This window comes from Dermacentor andersoni, chromosome 8 (assembly GCF_023375885.2).
Source record: "Dermacentor andersoni chromosome 8, qqDerAnde1_hic_scaffold, whole genome shotgun sequence".
Lineage (NCBI taxonomy): Eukaryota > Metazoa > Arthropoda > Arachnida > Ixodida > Ixodidae > Dermacentor > Dermacentor andersoni.
In genome coordinates this window covers 51,656,479-51,662,478 of record NC_092821.1, presented here as the reverse complement: position 1 = coordinate 51,662,478, position 6,000 = coordinate 51,656,479, and positions in this window count along the sequence as shown.

The window sequence follows — 6,000 nt, the reverse complement described above, 5'->3', positions numbered from 1 at the left end:
TAGTTTTACAGAGATAGGCTACCGGACCGGCCACGCATTGGGTCAGCTCACTGCCGGCGCTGCGGCGAGTGGTAGCGTCCTGGTGACGGCAAAAGGAATGGTCGTCGAAGGATACATTCAGTTGCTGCCAGGTAGTCAGCGATGTATTTTGGTCGCCCTCCTTGTCACGGGCAAGGCGTACATTCACGCGGAACCTTCGTTGCCCCATCTGAAGGTACGGGCACCGGCGGTAGGTGTGGGCTGATTCGCCGCAATGATAGCACAGCAGGCGGTGGTTGTGGGCACGCCAAACGTCCGTCTCTTGTGGGAAGTTGCTCGGCGCGATGGGCGGACATGCTCTCTGCGATAGCGGCAAATGCTCACTGAATTGCGGCGCTAAAAGGGCCCTTAGAGCGAGCGCCGAGGATGAACGTGACGGTGGGCGACAGCGGCGTAGATCAGCGCTTTCGGTTGGGGCTGCGGCGATTCAGGAACTCACAGAGACTGCTGCATTTCTTCGTAGACCATGTCTGCGAAGCAAGTCATTTCATCAAGGCTGTGACGAAAGGAGCAACTTCTGCACCTTCTCTCGCACGATCTTTCTGATGGGCTCGCGTAAGTTGCCAGTGCCTGGAGCGTGAGCGTCCGCCTACTTTCTCTTCAGCGTAGGGCGATTGTATTTCCTGTTCTGCATCTGCAATGTCTCTACTCAATGTTGTTGACCTTAGCGAGATCCTCTTCAAAGGACTACGGTTCATCTCGTACCACTCCGAGGAAAATTTCCTGTTCTACGGACCCAAAGAAACGGATAACAATACCGACCTTCTTTTCCTCGGTCATGTGGTCGACGTCGCGGAAGAGATGGCTCTTTTCCTCCGTAAATACGGTGATGTTCTTGTTAGGAAGCTTCACTCCGGCTTCCAGTAGAACTTTATCCATGGAGACATGCGTGGAAGTTCGCCATTTTGGCGCGACATCCTCCTAGGTGCATAGCCCGAAACCACAAAACTAGCGCGTGTGTTCTGGCCTCTTTGTCAATTTCGAGGGTTTTCGGCGATTATCATCATCAGCTTATCTATGCCCGTAAAGGACGAGGGCCTGTTCCGGCAATTTTTGAATTACTCCTTTTTTTGTGCCAGCTGACACCACCTTATTATGGCCGCGAATTTCCTAATTTCATCGCAGCACCTAGTTCTCTGCCGTCCCCGACTACGATTTTCTTACCTAGACACCCATTTTGTAACCCTAAGAGACCCCTAATAATCTACCCTGGGCATTACGTGTCTGACATAACCTCATTTTTACCCCCTGATGTCAACTTAAATATCATTTATCGCGTTTTCTCTCAATCTACACCGTTGTTTTTCTGTTTGTTAACGTCGCGCCTTTAATTTTGCGCTCAATAGGTGCTTGTGTGGTCCTCAACTATTATTTATTTATTTTATTTATTACGTACTGCTAGTCTACTAATGTCTCTAGCGTCACTAATCAGGTTTTACTAAATGATGTGTTTTCTCCTTTTTACGACTGGAGCAGAACTTTGCAAATGGAGACTAACTTTAATAAAACGGTGATAATGGCATTCAGTAATAAGTAAAAGCCCTTGCAATTTAAGTATGGCAATGCGTAATACACATTAGAAAGAGTCCACGAATTTAAATACCTTGGTATTGTATTTTCTTCTAACTTAGAGTTGCACCAACATATTGACCTTGTTCGCGCAAAATCCTTTAATAGGTTACTTAAGAACAATATTAAAGGGCGCGATTAAAGTATGCAAGCTAACAGCCTATAAATCGCTGGTCAGGCCTCTTCTTCAATATGTGTCAGTTGTGTGGGCACCTCATCTTATACATGACAAAGATGAACTCGAGTCTGTCCATCGGAAAGCTATCAGATTCATTTTTAACCGTTAAGACCACAACTTGTCCCCTTCAGAGCATTACCACGTCTTATCCCTTATTTGCTTAGAGCATCGACGAACGTGCAATCGGCTTATCATGTTACATAATATTGTACATAAATCCGTCTGTATTGCTGCCCCTATTTTTTTCACTGGTCATTCTACACATTTGACCCGCCTGTCCGATCCTTTGAACATTGTGACATTCCAGTCTTTTCTTGATTGTCATAAATATTCTTTTCCCGTGCACAGTGGACAATCGGAATAAACTTGATAGTTGCCCTGAGGCACTTATCCTCGCATTAAAAAAAAAAAAACTTGATAGTTCTTTGCGATTACTTCCACATGCACAGCTTGTAAAGCAAGTGCCGAATTCTGTGTTTTGATATTTCCTTTTTTTTATGTAACCACTCCTGCAATGCCTCAAACCTGAGACGGCAGTATCTGTAAATAAAAAAAAAATAATATGAAAGGCTGTCGCAAGGTTGGGGCACAAATACAACTGTGACAGTGGTTTCGAACAGGGTTAGCAGTTTCGGTTACTAACTATGCGAAATATTGTGAACGAAGAATAAGAACGCTACAAACACTTTCCTGCAAGTGATGTCAATGCAAACAATTGGTACACACAAATGTACTGATAGTTTTGAGTAAACCATCTTAAAACATTATTTCAAAAGAAAATTCAGCTCAAACAACTTATTGGCAAGAAAAACATCGATATATACGCTTGATTTTTCTCGCTAACTCTACTGTTTATTTAGATGTAGAAACAACTTCTTAGGTTTCTTAACGTTCACGTTTGTCCCGCACCGGTAGCATGCAAAGGTTGTACATTTTATTGAAGGATAGCGGTAAGCTGCAATGGCAAAGCCAGAAGTTCTTTTTTTTTTTGGAGGGGGGTGGGGGGTGGCAGGGAGATGGGCAGGCCCAAATACTAACAGAGAAATTTCGGAAGAGCGGGGGGGGGGGGGGGGGGGAGGTCCAACTACTTATTACGCCAGTGGCAGGCTGGTGGTCATAGCTTCAAATTAAAACTTTTTGTGCGCAAACAAACAGGGACGAAGAATTTATAAGAGCTTTAATATGAATCTGTTCCAACTAGGCCGACTCGCAGTTATGCTTCAGGTCATAGCTTGTTAATTCCTACTGTATGCGCTTCAATCCATTTCTTTAATTTTTCTATAGTTTCGTATTATCGCAGTCCCCTTGGACCCTGTGCTTTAGTCGTTAAAAGTTGCTTCAACCAAGGGCCGTGGTAGCTACGGCCCGCCACGCCACCGGTAGGGGTCGCTGTGAGCGGCAGGCGGACGTGGCCACTGAGGCCGGGCGGTCTAGTGACTCTAGCTTGTCGCATCGCCAGAAGCGTGGCCACGTCAGCCGCTGCTGTAGGTCGGCGATGTCAGCGAAGCCACTTTCCCCTCTCAGCTGGTGGCAACTTTGGTGCCAGCCGCAGAAGCCTCTCGGGCCGAGTAAGTGACGCGGCAGTCAGAAACCAGACTTTTTTCTTTATTTGTTCGTTGAACATTGAGAGGAAGCGTTGGCGATTGCGGAGGACCAGAGAGAGAGAGAGAGCGAAAGACACCTCCATGGGAGACAGGCCTCGTGCGAGTGGCACGCGAGCAAAGGGCGGGGTCAAACTGGCACGCGCCGCTACGTAGAGGAAAGCAGGATGAAACACAACGAGGGCTGAAACGGAACGTCTTCCACGCGCACTCAAAACAATTACGCGGCACGCGTCGAACGTGCGTGGCCACTCTGTTAAAAACTATTTCGTGCGACTCTCCTCGACTTATCGTCGGCACTTTTTTTTCTCTCTTTCTCTCTTTTGTTTAACGTGACACTTCATATACCGTTCAGTATAGACTTTCCGATTTCCTTTTCCCAATTTCGCAAAGGTTACAGGCGCGAAAGGCTAAGCTTAAGCGGTCACGTGGTACAACGCGGCTCCATCCTCTGTATCAACAGTTTCGTGCACTGCACCGAATGCTGCCGGTTTTTGTCAGGCAAACAGGAACGAGTGTCGGCTCCATGCTTCTGGGAAGAAGGAAAGCTCGTCGATTGTGAGTCGCTAGGCTATCTACATGATGCTCCCATAGATTCGCTGTCGCCCCAAGAGGAATTGGTGAACGTTTTCTTCGAATTCTAGTTCCTTTTTGACTGATAGGAGCCGTTGTATTCGCTACATTAACTTTTCTACTTAGCAAGTCTTGTGTTAAGAAAGGACATTAACCTTTTGTATTACTACATCGTGTGGTTCAGTCGTGCTGTGCGCTAGTCTCTCAAAGTTTCCTCAGAGGAGTTAAGCGCATCACGTCCTGAACTGACTTGACCACGCAGTTTACAGCACAAAAATAAATCTCGACATTTCCGCGCGTTGTCGTGCTGCTGAATCAAGGCGAAATCTAGGAAGCAGCTCACATCACGAGTCATTATTTCTTTCCCTTCTGAACCCTTCTCTCATTTTATAACGTTTTGCATCCAACAGAACAACATAAATTAAAGTTTATCTATGGAAATAAATTTCATACAAAAAGAACTTGCGATGAAAAATTATACAAAAATGCTGTATGAAGCGAAAAGGGTGAAGTTATCAAGTCCTTAACCATAATAGTTACGCCAGTATAGTTGTGATAGAAGATATTGACACCAATAACAACTAAACAGCAAATACACAATTGACAAGGTGGCGAACCCAGACACGTCTTTTTAGTATTTTCAGAATGACACTATATGGCGTGAGCAAGCACATTAGCGTCACAGCACTTTTCTGCTACATTCGCGGTAAATCCTGTAATTCACTACTCCGTAGTCGCCTGCAACCTGAGACATACGTTAAACGTCTCCGGCAAGTTCGGCCACTTTCTGCTATGGGGAAGGAAAACTAGAACGCAGCCTGCAAATATTTTTTTTTCTTTTGAAACGCTGCTCTGCCCACTGAACTCCGATGGTGGATGCTCCTTAACCACGATATCCTGAACATTCTGCTGTGTTATCGCATGCCGAATAAGTATGCGGTATCCAGCAGCCTAAGTAGAATTTCACTGCTTCTAGGACACTGGTCTTACTGACTGCCCATATATTAAGTAGATGTATTGCTCGGTAAGAACGAGTTAGTGACAATTAGTGCGGTGGAAAACAACGCTGCCTACACTCCGTTCCATACGCAGCAGTCAACGCTGTGGAAGCTACGCTAGAAGTTCGGTCAAGAAAAGTTACCACCCCGCGCGTTCCGTCCATGCTTCACTGCGCGCCCACCAGCGTTCGTTCGAGCGAGCATGTACGTGAGGGTCCTCGCGACGAGTTGCAAAAAAAAAAAAAAACGCCAGAAGAACAACAAAAATAAAAATGACCTAGAACAACGCATTAGCAGCCGTACACCACAGTGTATGTGTGTGTTATTAAGGATTAAAACTTATTTCATTCGATTACTGAGCCTATATAAAACACAGTTGCGCACAATTGCGGTCGAAAAACATCGAACTTATATCCCAGTGCGAAAGAAGCCACTGCAAGAAGTCTATCTAGCCTCCACACCGTTGACTGCTGTGTATGGAACGGAGCATACGAGTTTGCGGCCGCGAGGAGCGTGTCCTTCAATACGAGGCGCAACTGCTTGCAGAGTTAGTCAAGGATAAGCATTTGTCTCTCCTTTAGTAAGTGCCCTGTTCGACAACGCAACGCAAGGTTCAGTCTCCGGGTATCCTGACGCACACACACTTCAGTGAGTCACCGTAAGGTACGAAAGGGTTTATACTTATGCATTGTGCCTAACGCAACGCCAACCACAAGCGAAAGAGAGGAATAAACAGGACAGAGCGTTAAACTTCAAGTAACGTTCTACTGAAGAGAACGAACGCGCGACAAATGTCCGTTTTGTGCTGCGCGCAGTGTATCAGCTGAAGAGAACAGCGACAGCTAGCCGGACTGTCTTTCTAGGCAGCAAGGCTTACCGACACGTAGAAGCTTCGTGGCCAGGCACGCTCGACATGCCCGCTACATAAAATACACACTCCGAAACAGCGAAACAATTGCTGTTGTAGTGGTCCCTTATTAAACAAAGCGTGCTCGCGTCTCTGCAAGCACAGGGAGTTCCTGTCTTTTTTTTTTTTCCTTCA